This window comes from Magnolia sinica, chromosome 13 (genome assembly GCF_029962835.1).
Source record: "Magnolia sinica isolate HGM2019 chromosome 13, MsV1, whole genome shotgun sequence".
Classification (NCBI taxonomy): Eukaryota; Viridiplantae; Streptophyta; class Magnoliopsida; order Magnoliales; family Magnoliaceae; genus Magnolia; species Magnolia sinica.
This window is the reverse complement of record NC_080585.1, coordinates 65,788,185-65,804,661: the sequence shown is the minus strand read 5'-3', so window position 1 is coordinate 65,804,661 and position 16,477 is coordinate 65,788,185. Positions and strand designations below refer to the sequence as shown.

The 16,477-nt window shown below is 36.4% G+C and overlaps 1 long non-coding RNA gene across 1 annotated transcript; it reads left to right on the top strand.

The window, feature by feature from the left end:
• Positions 1 to 13,834: 13,834 nt before the first annotated feature.
• Positions 13,835 to 16,192, top strand: LOC131222271 (uncharacterized). Its single transcript, XR_009159970.1, has 3 exons — positions 13,835 to 14,522; positions 14,609 to 14,664; positions 15,968 to 16,192. It is a non-coding gene; the product is annotated as an uncharacterized LOC131222271 (long non-coding RNA).
• The last annotated feature ends 285 nt before the right edge of the window (positions 16,193 to 16,477 follow it).

The window sequence follows — 16,477 nt, the reverse complement described above, 5'->3', positions numbered from 1 at the left end:
CCTCAAACCTCACCTTTTCTCCACCCCTTGAAACCCTAGAACCCTTTTAGAAACCCTAGAATGCCTTAGAATTCCCTTAGAATAATACCTCTCAATCCTGTTTACACCCATATATATAGTTTTAGGAAGAATCCCAAACAAAATCGGAAAGAATCATAAACGAAATCGGAAACAAATCCCGCACTTTCGTAGTTGCACGAAAAATCTGTGCAGAATCTGATTAGACTTAAGACATCAAATACAATAGACCAAACAAAATTGAGGGATATTGACAACTAAACATATATTTTGTTTTATTAGTATTTTATTTGCCAAACATTCAATAAGTAGAAACCAAAATATGGTGGATTTACTTTTTATAGTAGTGCATTGCTTGATGGATTACTTGAATATACATTCAACCTAACAACTTTCAAGCATACTTGTATGTTTGAGACAACCTACCATCCAATCCAATGCTACCACATAATTAACGGTCTCTGGTTCAATACATACTCAACTAAGCAACTTTCAAAAGTATACATAATGATGGCCACCTGGATCTTCGGCCTATGCTGAGTTGTTCCAAGGAGAGGGGGAGTGGATTACATGTAACCTAACCTCATCCTGTGTAGCCTTGATTGTGGGACCCACCTTGATATATGTATTGTATATCCACATCGTATATTGGTTTTGCCAAGTTTTTTTAGGGCATTAGCCCAAAAATAAGCTAATTCAAATTTCAAGTGGACCACACAATAGGATATAGTGGTTGTTATGGGAAAATCAGATTGACCTATGAGAAAAGGTCAGGTCGGAACCTCACACGCTCAACCAAGCAAATAATAAGCCATTTTGTTCTTCTCTCTTCACGACAAAGAGATAGAGAAGGAAGAAGAGGAAGAAGAAGCACAATTGTCATGGGAATCCGCTTCCTACACAGAGTCTGTGGCCGAAGAACATGCCCACAAGAACACTACCTCCATCAATTCCAAGATCTCCAGAGTTCGCCAAAAGCACCCTGTTCCTTTACTCAACTAAGGAGACAGATCGGCATCACCTATGTCAGCATCACTTAGGTCGGCATTACCCAGGTCAGTATGACCCAAGACAGCATTACCCAGGTCGGCACGACCTAGGTCAACATGTCCCAAATTGGCACAACCCATATCGACATGTCCCAAGTCAGCATGGCTCAAAATGGCATACCACTCCTAAGTCTAGTCGGCAATGTAAGTGCTATGGTTTCTTGCTCCTTTGATTATCAAATTTTGTAGTGCCAAAACTACAATCTGTGTCTTGTGCAGCACATTGATATATATGTTCAAGGCAATGCATCACTTGTACAAGGACAATGCTTCAAGTCAAGAACAAAGATCTACTTCAAGAAATGCAAGATCAAGTACATTGTTCATTCCTTTAAGCTTCAAAGTTCAACGTTTTAAAGTGATATCGAAAGACAAGTCAACTGCTCATAATCAAGACTCAGAGTGAAGTACAACTCAAGTACTACAAATTCAAGCTTCAAAAGATCTCAAGTACAAGCTTCATTATGTGTCGAGATATCAAGCTTCATGAACTTCAAAGATTATCTATCATTTGAAGAAAAGAAGGTTCAATGTTCATATGTCATGGTTAAGGTATGAAAGACCTTAGATTGACCTTAAGGTAGGTCATTTTGAATACATAATTCAATTGATTCATTTTATAAGTGAATAATTTGTTTCTCAACTAGTCCTGGACTCTGTTCGACTAGTCCTAGCATTGGCTCGACCAGTCCAAGAAATTTCATGACCAGTCCTAAGTTTGTTGAAAATTTTCAGAATTTTTTGTTAAGCTACGACCAGTCTTGGAGACTGCTCGACCGGTCGTGTGAATAGTGCACGACTAGTTCACGACTAGTCCTGCAGCCACGACACAAACACCAGCAACTGTTTCTGGTTCCACACGACCAGTCGTGGACAGGTCACGACCAGTCGTGGAGGTCCCACGACTAGTCGTGAAGGGCCTACGACCAGTCGTAGAACGACTTTATCCAATCCTGCTCAAAATTTGAAAAATCCGTTGGTCCTACGACCAGTCATGGTATTTATAGGACCAGTCGTGAACGTGACTTCTACAACTAATAGAGCATGATTTTCAGAGTATTTCATTCAATTCAAGAATAATCAAGACATCACTCTGAGAGATAAGTTTGTAAATTTCTTAAGCTATATTGTGCATATTTAATATTCTCTTTTATTAGCTTTTTATATTTAATTTTGTATTCTGCATTCCAATCTGATTTGAAGAGGGATTGAAGTATTCCCACTTCTTGGAATCAAAATCTAATAGCGCTAGCTCAACTTGATTTAATTTAAAATCAATTTGGAACCTAAAACCATTTCATAAGTGAGTGTGGACATTGAACTTCTATATTCGAATTTCTATTCCGACTTGGTTGTTTTGGGCTGCAACAAAAAGAGAATATCCAGGTATTTTACATTTGTGTAAATCTTCTGTTTTTGGTTTCTTTTGAGATTGAGCCAGAAAAATCTCATTCTTTTGGTTATCTGAGATGATCCAGAAACTCAGAGTGTGGGATTTTTTGAATTGTGTAAGCCCACTTGAAAGACACAATTATGAGGGTTTTAGGTGAACCTGGAAAAACCTATTTTCATAGTGAACGCTAATATCCACTATGTGAGGATATTAGGAGTGGAGTAGCTGTCTGGTTGTTGTTTAACAGTTGGTATACACACAGGCGAACCACTATAATTCTTTGTGTTTTGTGGATGTGTGGTTTATTTTCTAAATCTTTTATCATTCAAGATTGTGGGATGTATTTGTGGATGTGAATGTTGTAATCTTTTACATTTCAAGCATTGTGGGGAATGTTGTAATAGTTTAGATTTCCTTTTTTGCTATTTTCTTTTTATTCCTCTTCAGTTTGAGTTTTTGATACACAAATCGTTCTAGTAAGGTTGTCCTGGCATAAACCCTTGGTTTTTATGGTGTAAGGTTGTCCTTAGAACAACATTTTATCAACCTCTCAATACTCGAATTTTTTAGGTTGCTTTACATTTTCGTATTGTGGATTATTTATAGTGCTATCTTTCCTTTAATTGTTTAAATTCTGCTATTATTATTTTTATTTGGCATAGTCTTATTCAAACCCCCCCCCCCCTCTCTAGGACATATAGCTCAGCCTTTTCAAGTGGTATCAAAGCCTAATATCTCATTTTTAATTATTCTATTTGGATTTATTTCCTGAGCTAATCGATCTGAGTTATTTAAGATGTCAAATTTTGATAGTCTTTCAATCACTGGGCCTCTACCATTTGATGGCTCTAATTATGCCTATTGGAAAGCTAGAATGAGAATTTTTCTAAAATCCATGGATGAGAGCGTGTGGCAAGCCATAATGACTGAATGGACCCCTCTTACCACTGAAGTAACTGGTATCGATGGATCCAAATCTATGAGAATTACATCTTATTTCTCTTGGACCACTCTTTAAAAAAATGAGAGTAATGCCAATGCAAAGGCTTTAAACACTATAACTTGTGCACTATCACCGGATGAATTCAAAAGAATTATATCCTGTAATACTGCAAAGCAAGCCTGGGATATTTTAGAAATGACACACGAGGGAATATCAACTGTCAAGAAATCTAAAGTCCAAATCCTCACAACCAAATTTGAGGAGATATGTATGGAAGAAAATGAAATGTTCATAGACTTCTATACAAGATTAAATGACATTGTGAACTCTACGTGGGGTCTTCGTGATAAAATCCCAGAAAGTAAAGTCTGTGCAAAGATACTACGCTCACTTCCTGAACGGTTCAATTCTAAGGTAACTGCGATCCAGGAACTTCGTGATACGGATAATATGAGGGTAGAAGAATTAGTTAGCTCTTTACAGACTTATGAGTTAACTTTTCAAGCTCCTAAAGGTAAATTTTTCGTCCTTAAATCTTCTAAATGTATTTCTCAAGAAAATTCTGATTTAGAAAATTCTGAAGATGATATGGCCATTTTAGTTAAAAAGTTTTACAAAATTTTCAAAAGTAAAAAGAGAGTTATTTTTTAAAAATCTAATGATAAGAATAAATCTAAATCTAAAACTCAAAAATCTTTAAAAGACAGTCATGTTACAACTGCCATGAATATGGGCATTTAGCAAACAAGTGTTCTAAAAAGGACAAACCTAAAAAGAAAGGAATGTTGGCTGATTGGGATGAATCTTCCAGCTCTTAAGCCTCTTCTGAATTAGAAGATTCTAAAACCGAGTCGGGCAATGAAGTTAAAGCCCTTATGACTCTAGCCAAGTTCACTTTTTTAAATAATGATGATTCAACTAGCGAAGAAAATCTGAATAGTAATCATGAAAATGAAGATGATCTTCAAGATGCTTATAATGCCCTTTACAAGAAAAGTTGTAAAGTTGCTGTTAAATTAAAACTTTAGAAAGAAAAGTTTTTAAAACTTAAAGAAAATTTTGATGCTCTTGTTTTAGAAAAATTTCACATTTCAGATTGTTTTGAAAAATCGAAATGCGATTTAGATTTCAAAACCTCCCTTATTGAAAATCTTAAATCTGAAAATGAAAAACTTAAATTTGAAGTCTCTTCACTTTTGAGTTTAAAGGATACATGGAGGTATGCCCAAGGTGATCCAAAGTTAGAAAAGTTTTTATCTGGATCAAGAAAAAGTGGCGACCGATCTAGTTTGGTCTACGACAGAAATATTCCTCCTAAACAGAAGAATACTTTCCTATGTTTGTGAAAGGAGAGTCTTCAAACTCAAAAGGGAATAGTTTAAATCAAAATTTTTCTAAAAATACTAAAACTTTTCATTCAAAAAGCAACCATATCAACTATAAAAATCAGAACCGAAATCTTTTAGCTGAAAAAATAGTGGATTTACTTAAGGAGCTCTTAAAATCTAACTTAGTAGGTTATTCTTATAACAACTACAATCATAGAAAGACCAACTATACTCCTAAACCCAAAACAGTTATGAAATGGGTTCCTAAGGTTACTTGCTTGGTTGCCCACACGACTTTCAAAGCATCAAGCTATTCAAAGTGGTACATAGACAGTGGATGCTCCAGGCACATGACTGGTGACAAAGGTCTGTTCATTACTCTTAAAGACATGACTGATGGTTCAGTCACATTTGGTGATGGTAGCAACTGCAAGATTAATGGCCAAGGTACGGTTCAACTTTCTAACCTCCCTTTAATTGAGAATGTCTTATATGTAGAAGGTTTAAAACATAACTTATTAAGTATTTCTCAAATATGCGATAAAACTATAACATAAAAATTTCTAACATAGGGTGTGAAATTTTAAATAAAAACGGTTCTGTAATATTAACTGGTCGCAGAACTTCTGAAAACTGTTATATTGTAAGTAATGCTAGCTCATCTAATTTATCATGTTACATGGTCCATACCGATGAGTCCGAATTATGGCATAAATGCCTTGGACATGTACACTACCGCAATTTGTATAGATTGAGCAAAAGAGAACTAATAAGAGGTTTACCTAAATTATAGAAAGTAGATAAAATATGTGGTGAATGCCAGTTTGGCAAACAAACTACGAGTGCTCACAAAAAGGTGGACTCCAATGCCACATCCAAACCGCTCGAACTTCTCCACATGGATCTTATAGGACCAACCAGAACGGAGAGTCGAGGTGGTAAAAAATACATACTGGTAATCGTGGATGATTTTACTAGATTCACTTGGGTAGCCTTCTTAAGGGATAAATCAGAAACCCTTGATGAAGTAAAAAGAATTCTCAAACGGATCCAAACAGAAAAAGGTTCTCAAGTTTGTAAGATCCATAGTGATCATGGATCAGAATTTGAGAATAGCAGTTTTGAGAAATTCTGTAGTGATTAGGGAATATCACATGAATGCTCTGCACCCAAAACACCATAACAAAATGGAATTGTTGAAAGAAAAAATAGAGTGCTTTAAGAAATGGCAAATGTAATGTTGAATAGTATGAAGCTCTCTAGAAATCTTTGGGCTGAAGCCGTAAATACTACCTACTATATAATCAACCGGGTTTATACAAGTAAGTCAAACAATAAAATGGCTTATGAAATGTGGTTTGATAAGAAGCCTACTGTCAAATACTTTCGAGTTTTTGGCAGCAAGTGCTATATTTTATGTGATCGTGAAAATCTGGGTAAGTTTGACACCAAAAGTGATGAAGGGATCTTTTTAGGATATACTTTGAACAGTCAAGCGTATCAAGTTCTTAATAAGAGGACTGGTGTAATTTAAGAGTCCATCAATGTGGTCATTGACAATTACTTGAATACACTTACCTCAAGTTCAGATAATGATAAAGTTCTTCTAATTGACAAACCAGATACTTCATCAAGTCAAAATAACTCTGAATTGAGAACTGTTAAAGATCATCCAACCACTCAAATTCTTGAAAACCCTCTCACTGGTGTGCACACTGGTAGACAACTAGAAGATATATGTAATTACGTGTGCTTTACATCTCAGATCGAACCGGCTAACGTAAAAGAAGCTCTTACTAACGAAAACTGGATAGTAGTGATGCAAGAAGAGCTTAATCAATTTATTAGAAATGATGTTTAGTATCTTGTTCCTAGACCTAAAGATAAACATATTATCGGAACTAAGTGGATTTTCAAAAATAAGTCTGATGAACTTGGTAATATGGATTTTCAAGTTGTACAAGGGTACACTCAAATTGAAGGAATCGATTATGATGAAACCTTTGCCCCAGTAGCTCGTCTTGAATCAATCAGACTATTTATATCTATTGCATGTTTTAGAAAGATCAAAATATATCAAATGGATGTAAAGAGTGCTTTCTTAAATGGCGATATGCATGAAGAAGTGTATGTTGAACAACCAACGGGTTTTGAAGACCCTAAGAATACTGATCATATCTATTGCTTTAAAAAAGCTCTCTATGGTTTAAAACAAGCTCCCAAGGCATGGTACGAAAAATTGACTAAGTTTCTACTAAGTCATAATTTTCAAATGGAAACTGTTGATAAGACTCTTTTTGTTAAGAAACATAACGATCATATCTTAATAGTGTAGATCTATGTTAATGATATTATTTATAGATCTACCTATACTAACTTGACTGTTGAGTTTGAAGATCTTATGAAATCTAAGTTCGAAATGAGCATGGTCGGGGAATTGAATTATTTCTTAGGGTTGCAAGTTAAACAGCAACTTGATGGTATCTTTATTTCTCAAACCAAATATGCTCTGAACTTAGTTAAAAAGTTCAGATTTGAGAATGGGAAAAATTTTGATACTCCTATGAATACAACATTAAGACTCTCAAAGGACTCTACAGGTAAAAGTGTGGATCCTAAATTATATCATAGTATGATTGGCAGTTTACTTTATTTAACTGTAAGTAGACCTAATATTGCTTTTAGCATTGAAATTTGCGCTAGATATCAATCTGACCCTAAAGAGTCATATTTAACTGCTATTAAGCGGATTATGCGATATGTCACAAGCACAGCGAATTTGGGTCTCTGGTATCCACATGATACTAGTGTTCAATTGGCTGGTTACACAGATGCTGATTAGGCTGGTAATGTCGATGATAGGAAATCAACCAGTGGCGGTTGTTTCTATATTGGAAACTGTTTAGTTTCTTGGTTTAGCAAGAAGCAAAGTTCTATATCACTTTCAACTGCTGAGGCTGAATACATCGCAGCTGGATATGCATGTACTCAGCTTGTATGGATGAACAGAATGTTAAGTGATTACGGAATTGCACAGGATTCAATGGTTTTATATTGTGATAATTCCAGTGCAATATATCTAAAAATCCAATCCAGCATTCACGAACCAAGCACATTAACATTAGATATCACTACATTCGTGAATTAGTGGAAGAAAAGACATTTTCATTAGAATACATTCCGACCGAGACTCAACTTGCTGACATTTTCACTAAACCGCTCAACAAAAGTAGGTTTAATAAATTAAAATTTGATCTTGGTATGTGCAATTTGAATTGATTATTCATGCATTTCTGTATTATAGTATATATATTTGTTAATCTATTTGTTTAAATTTCAAAATTATGTGCAAAGTGCATATTTTTTTCCGTGCACGACCAGTCGAGGACGTACTCAACCAGTCGTGTAGCGTGTCTGGTGCTTTTAATTTGGAGAAAAACCATTTTCTTCCTCATTTGCTCTTCCTCTCCAATGAGTCTAAGTTCGACTGGTCGTACCCAACTTCTTGATTCTTCAAGGTTCGTGCGTTATTTCAGTTTTTCTTGTAGATTCAAGTGCATATCACTTCATTTTCTTACTTAGAGTGATTTATATCTTGTTTCCTTGAAGTTTTTGGGGTTTTCTTCTCCAAAATCTGATTTTGAGAAAACTCATTTAACATCTTTTGCAACCTCTTGATTTCTTGTATTCCAAGTTGCAAATGGATGCTAGAGGTAAAAATAAAAACACTCGTGGTCCTTCATCATCCAGATCATCAACTATAACAAGACGCCACCTCAGTCACCCGAAGATGATCCTCCCTATGTGCGGGATTTGAGGTTGCGCAATGTAATAGTTGAGTGACCTGTGCATGTTGAACACATTGCTCATTTTGATCTCCTCCCTCTTCTCCAATCTGTAGGATAAGCTAACATTCTACATTGGGGTGGGCTGGCATACCGGTCTATTGCGCAGGCTATGTTTGCATGTATTTTTGATTTTTCAACTGAGAATTTAACGTTTATAATAGCAACTAGAGAAGGTCCGTTTGAAGTTGATCGATATTTGATTTCTGGCTTAATGGACATACCTGTCAATGATGAAGGTATTCTAATTAGCTCTCTATTTGATAAACCATCTGAATCAGAAAAACATATGCATACTAGATCATTATGCAACATAGATGCACACTGGAGTCAAAATGGGAATGCACTCGCTTCAAAGTACTTGTTACCCAGATAGAGGGTTCTTCACAGGAAATTTATTTCAAATCTGTATCCTCGTTCTAGGAATAAAACTGAACTCACCTCTTTTATGGTTCGGATTTTGCATTCTATCATCTTTGGTACAAATGTCTGTCTTCCTTCTTTAAACTGTCATTCCATCATACAATTCCGTATCCATCCTGGACATAGTGATATCCCCTTTACATATCTTATGACTGTGTTAGCCACTCATATGTTAGTAGTTATGCCTGTTGGAGAGGCTCCTATTCATCACCTTATTTTCAACAACTCCAATATTAACAAGATGAATTTGAGGTTGGCTGTTGGCCAAGTAGATGGTGGTGGTGGAGTTGAAGCAGTGAATGAAGAAGAAGGCGATTTACCTCCAGATGATATAAACATGGATGATATCTTTAATGAGATTGAATCATATTCTGAGGCCGACCCTGACTATCAGCCTTCTGATTTTGCTGAGAGGTTGCATTCTCTTGAGGAACAGGTGGCTCAAATTCATGTAACCTAAGATTCTCAATTTACTTATATGCGCAAATATATGAGGCGCATTAACAAGGGCTTATACCAAATTGATCCATCTATTCATGCTCTCTCTTCTGGATTTGATTAAATATTTTCTCATATGGCCTGTAAAAACTCTTATAATACTTTGCTTTCTTTCAGTTTGTGAGACTGACTTTGGATGAACTTGGTTCATGTTGGTTACTTATATGTGAACATTATTTGCTTATATCTTGCCTATTTTGCTCCCTTATTCCTCTTTTGTTTATTTTCCTTTTTCATATCTTAGTTGCTTCCTTTTTCATATTGTGACAAAAAGGGGGAGAATATTTTGTTATGCTTATGGATATAGATATGGATTGTGGTGTAGCATTTATTTTTGACGTGTGCTACTCAGGGGGAGTAAGTAAGAAGGTGTTTTGAATATTTCATGATAAGTGTGTTCTGATTATTGTAACTAGTGCATTATACTTTCTTGTGTATATATGGTGCATGATTCTTTATTGAGTATGCAATGCTTCTCTTATTTTTAATGGAGTGTGTTTTGTCACAAATTTAACAAAGGGGGAGATTGTAAGTACTATGGTTTCTTGCTCCTCTGATTGTCAAATTTTGTAGTGCTAAAACCACAATCTGTGTCTTGTGTAGCACATTGATATATATATGTTCAAGGCGATGCATCACTTGTACAAGGACAATGCTTCAAGTCAAGAACAAAGATTTATTTCAAGAAATGCAAGATCAAGTACATTGTTCACTCCTTTAAGCTTCAAAGTTCAATCTTTTGAAGCGATATCGAAAGACAAGTCAACTGTTCATAATCAAGACTCAAAGTGAAGTACAACTAAAGTATAAAAATTCAAGCTTCAAAAGATCTCAAGTACAAGCTTCATCATGTGTCGAGATCTCAAGCTTCATGAACTTCAAAGATCATCTATCATTTGAAGAAAAGAAGGTTCAATGTTTATATGCCATGGTTAAGGTATGAAAGACCTTAGATTGACCTTAAGGTAGGTCATTTTGAATACATAATTCAATTGATTCATTTTATAAGTAAATAGTCTGTTTCTTGACTAGTCCTGAACTCTGTTCGACTAGTCCTAGCACTAGCTTGACCAGTCCAAGAAATTCCACGACTAGTCCTAAGTTTGTTGAAGATTTTTGGAATTTTTTGTTAAGCTATGACCAGTCCTGGAGATTGCTCAACCGGTCGTGTAAACAGTGCACGACTCGTTCACGACCAGTCTGCAACCATGACTTAAACTCCAGCAACTGTTCTGGTTCCACACAACCAGTCATGGACAGACCACGACCAGTCGTGGAGGTCCCACGACCAATCGTGAAGGGCCTACGACCAGTCGTGGAACGGCTTTATCCGATCGCGCTCAAAATTTGAAAATTTTGTTGGTCCTACAATCAGTCGTGGTATCCACAGGACCAATCATGAACGTGACTTCTGCAACTATAAATAGAGCATGATTTTCAGAGTATTTCATTCAATTCAAGAATAATCAAGACATCATTCTGAGAGATAAGTTTGTAAACTTCTTAAGCTATATTGTGCATATTTAATATTCTCTTTTATTAGCTTTTTATATTTCATTTTGTATTCTGCATTCCAATTTGATTTGAAAGAGGGATTAAAGTATTCCCACTTCTTGGAATCAAAATCAAATAGAGCTAGCCCAACTTGATTTAATTTAAAATCAATTTAGAACCTAGAACCATTTCATAAGTGAGTGTAGACATTGAACTTCTATATTCAAATTTCTACTCCGACTTGGTTCTTTTGGGCTGCAACAAAAGGAGAATATCCAGGTATTTTACATTTATGTAAATCTTCTGTTTTTGGTTTCTTTTGAGATTGAGGCAGAAAAATCTCATTCTTTTGGTTATCTGAGGTGATCCAGAAAACTCAGAGTGTGGGGTTTTTTGAATTGTGTAAGCCCACTTGAAAGACACAATTGTGAGGGTTTTTGGTGAACCTGGAAAAACCTATTTTCATAGTGAATGCTAATATCCACTGTGTGAGGATATTAGGAGTGAAGTAGCTGTGTGGCTATTGTTTAACAGTTGGTGTACACACAGGTGAACCACTATAATTCTTTGTATTTTGTGGATGTGTGGTTTATTTTCTAAATCTTTTATCATTCAAGATTATGGGATGTATTTGTAGATGTGAATGTTGTAATCTTTTACATTTCAAGCATTGTGGGGAATGTTATAATAGTTTAGATTTCCTTTCTTGCTATTTCCTTTTTATTCCTCTTCAGTTTAAGTTTTTGATATACAAATCGTTCTAGTAAGGTTGTCCTGCTATAAACCCTTGGTTTTTATGGTGTAAGGTTGTCCTTAGAACAACATTTGTATCAACCTCTAAATACTAGAATTTTTTAGGTTGCTTTACATTTTCGTATTGTGGATTGTTTATAGTGTTATCTTTCCTTTAATTGTTTAAATTCCGCTGTTATTATTTTTATTTGGCATAGTCCTATTCTCCCCTCCCCCCCCCCCTCTAGGACATATAGCTTGGCGTTTTCAGGTGAAGGCCACCTCGGCCTCATATTGCACATCTCTGCTTGTAACAACCCCAATATATATTTCAAAGAGATAGTAGTGAATGAGTAGAAATACTGTAAAATGGATATTCTCGTTCCTATTAATAGTGAGTATGAAATCTCGAGGACGAGATTTTCTTTAAGGGGAGTAGATTGTAACACCTTGTATTTTCTAGTACTCGGGTGTTACCTTGTAACCTAACTTAGTATAAATACAAACCTAGCATATTTGAACATTTACCTTCATTATAGCCTAAATTGACCATTAATAGTAATCTTTATCCAAAGATTACGCCATCTGATCGTGAATTTGGGAGATCCACCGTAGATCTTCATCTCAGTAGTACAAAGTCTTGTGAGCCACTCAAGTAGCAAATTTTAAGGTCACCAGATTGTTACCCTTGAATAAGGAAAAATCTAAATGATCAAATAGAAATTAAGTGGTAGGTTGGGACTCATCTAGTAAAGGTTAATAACGTAGGTTATTTGTATCGTCACATCCAACCGTTAATCTGAAATAAAATAAAATAAGTGTAGTTAATAAATAAATAGATAAATTAGTTTGAAAAAGCCAATAATACAACTCCTAAAGATAGAATCATCATATTTGAAAATAAATATTCAATGATTAAAAATATAGTAATAATAAATTTAATAATAATAACAATAACGTTATTAAGAATATTGTAACAAAAACATTTAAAATTGTAAATGCATATTATACCATCTTACCAGTAATCCAACCATTGATTTCCAACTAAGGGGCCCTTGGGACCATTTTGATCATTAACGTTCAATTTTAGATTCGGTGGAAGGAATATTACTAGTTATAGATATTTCAATCTCCACCATTCCTAGGCTTCTAGAAGGCTCGTTGGAGCATTGTGGGACGTTGAGATTAGGTTTTAAAAGGGAAACACCTGACGAACGAGTTTTTGGGGAGAACTTGAAACGGCAGAGGAGTTCTCGCCTGTAGTATGACCATCTTAACCTGTGGTCCACCTTTCACCGTGAGATGGACCCCACACTCTTTTTAGGACATATCAGGACCGTCCAAACAACTCAGATCAACGGATCAGCCAGACATTGCAAAGTCACTATTACCAGTGGGTCATCTTCCTTAAACTGTCAATGAAACCCATCCCCTTAAGTTCGGGTCCTTTCATTAATCTAAGCCGCTCATCGTGTGGCCCACCCCATTTAAAGTCCATCAGGAACAATTGTATAGACCCATGCACAAGATTAGATACAAGGGGAGTCCCTGATGACGATTATTCTCGGTTATTTCACACTAACTCACGCTAATCTCAGTGGTTAGTCGTGAAAATTTCCAGAAGAAGAAAGGCTATAAATAGTCGTGTGTTAGGGCAGATCTTAAGGAAGAAAAAGGAAAAAATAGTGAGAGAGAGAGAGAGAGAGAGAGAGAAAGAGAGATTGGGCGCCACTGGAGTGAGTTGCATGCCTTGTAGCAACTCAACTCGGCAAGTTGTTCGTTTGCTATGAGGCAGATTGAGAGAGAGGAAGTAGATAGAAAGAGAGAAAGAAGAAAGGAGAAAGCGAGAGTAAGTGCCGCTGGTTGAGTTACAGGCCGACCATCCAAAGCAGACCCAACACGCCACAGGCCCTGTATCGTCCAACTCGAATCCTCAACCCTAGTCCAGGTGATGAAAACAAACCCATCCCTGTATTAACTTCCTATCAAGCAAGTCAGTAACCGACCCAATACTCTACTATATCACGCCTGTATTGCCTCAAAATGGTGACTGGAAATGATTCTGGGAGGCATGGTCCTGACTTTCGACGCATCTAGACTCCTTTCAGCGTCAACACAGCCCCCTGATTAGGTACCCGCGTCTATTCTCCCTCTGTTATTGACGAATTTCACCCGCTCAGCCGATTAGGTTCACAGTCACCCCAACTTGGTCACGAGTTGGGTGACTCAGATCCACATCTCAGGGTGGAAATCCTGATCTAAATCCATGGCTGTGATCAGATTGCCTCAAGTAATGTCAGGCATATCGAGCCGATCTCAGACATGCCGCACCCAGCTAGTAGAGAGGGTCGTCTGGGTTGAGTCGCTACTGAGTCAGTGACTCAGGAACGTTTCAGGCATAGAAATCCTGACTCAGTTGGGCCTGGGAAGCAGCTCGCCCTAGTTAACCTGAAGCCCAGTTAAGGGTGATCCAAACTTGCCCAATTGGGGGCTAACCCGACCAGTTTCCCAACTGTGTCAACTCCACACTCAGTAACGGGTCGACTCGGCTAGTTTCCCGACTGAGTCAAGCTGACTCCAATCATCTGTGGATGATTTGGGAAGCATTGAATCCAATGGGTCATTAATCTAACCCTGTAGTTAGTAGATCTCTTAAAACTAACTCATCTAGTTGTTAGTTGAAAATCCCAACCGAGTCAACTCAGTCGCGACTCACTAGTGTCTTATAACAATTTCTCCAGGTACAACCAGCAACTGTTTACCTTAGAAGACACTCCTTCCTTCAATCTGTCCAGTTAAGTAAGTAGAAATCAAGGTGTATATAATTTGTGGACTATTTGTAAGTTGGAATTAGGAGATTAATTATATACTTGCTTGGATTTTAGGATCTTTACATCCACCTCATAAGGACATCTCAAAACAAGAGGAACTTTCAATCTAGGTGAGGGATATCCCACATGGCTTCCTCATTTCATTGAATTCTAAGATAGTTTAAGCTTAAATGTATAAAGACATTATAATTGTGTAAATGGTAGTTGTGTTTCCTTTAACCTTGAATTGACATGGATAATCATGTGGGAATGCCATAAATCGTGTTGCTCTAATCCATCTCATAAGAGTTGTATCACACTCATTATGCCACATTTGAAATTGCTTAAGTACATATATACTTCTACTAGTTGCATTAAAGTTAAGAATTCTTGTTTCCGTTCCAATGATAAGTTTGCTCCATTCCTCCTTATATGGGTTAGATTCATTATAATTTGATTCTAATGAAGTTTTAGAATAACACCAATAGTAATTTAGTTCTTTATTTTCCCATATGGATGTGATGAACATGAGTTAGTACATTAAATTCCCTTACTCAAGCCCCACATTTGATAACTATGTAGTTGGAATTTAGCCTTACATTCTCTATGATATTTTAGTAATTGCTTGATTTTGGGCATAGTCCTACTAGTAATGACAAGGGTCATGATATTTCATTTCATCATATTTTACAAATTAAGATTATGTGTGGGATGTTATCTTTCATGAGAAATGTAGAATAAACTTGTTACTAATTTAGCATGCTTGAAATATCACATTTATGGGACCTCATTTAGACTTAGAGAAAGTAAAGTATTTATGTTGAACTTATTCTTGGATGCTTTGATATCCTATTAAAATACTGCAAGCTTTGATAACGTTTATGAGAGAAATCTCGTTAATCCTATGGAGTGTACATGAGTATGATGGTGCATGACATCCACGCATGACATATGAATTTTTCCGAGTGCTCAATGTAAGCCACACTCTATACAATTTACTAAAAGTTCTATCACTACAGTTAACTCATAGAACATGTGCATTTGGGTCACTTTGGACGCTCTTTCTTTACATGAGGCTTTTCTGGGATTAGACACTCTTCGGGCGTACCTCGTGTATTTTTCCAGGAGTCAGGATATCCTTGGGCGTACTCACTTGCATGGTCTTTTCCGAGTGACTAGTTCTCCTTGGGCTTACCTTTGAGTACTTTTTTGGGTGACTAATTCTCCTTGGGCGACCCTTTATTTTGACAACTGGATGTGCATCCCCAGATCTATGACTTGAGCATAAATTCATACATCCATACATTTGCATACAACTTCATATTATCCTCATCACGATTGAATGTATTAGTTTAAAACTATTTTAGAACGACCTGATATGCATGAATCCTTGTGAAAAATTTCCACTGAGGTTTCACTCACCCAATCGTGCAGTTGCACCAAATAGATGCAGGGTTGATGCCAAGTGGAGACCCCTATGGTGGGACCTTAGAGATGACTGAGGAGTTCGATGAGGAGGACCTTTATGCCGATGTAGATGAGCCGTTGGAGCTCAATTGATATTTTAGGATTTACATACTTTCGTACTTCAGACTTTGTGTTTTGCTTGAATTGTAATAATAATTCCCTACTGTGGGATTTCATTTTTCTTTCCTTTAATTGTTTTGAATTTCCTTGTTATTTCTCATGATTTCCTTAGCTTATGTTGCAGTTACCTCACTTTGTGTCGTGAAATTTACTACTAATTAGATGTATGATAGTTCACTTCATAACGTAACCCTCGAGCGATCGTCCTCGGGTTATGAGAACCAGGGTGTTGCATGCAGTGTTCATGTACGATATGATTTCTGGGTGGTCTAGAGTTTGTATGTTGATTCTCTCTTCATCTTGCGGTGTTCAGTCGTACTATGATTTCTGGGTGGAGCGAGAATCCGCTTATCAATT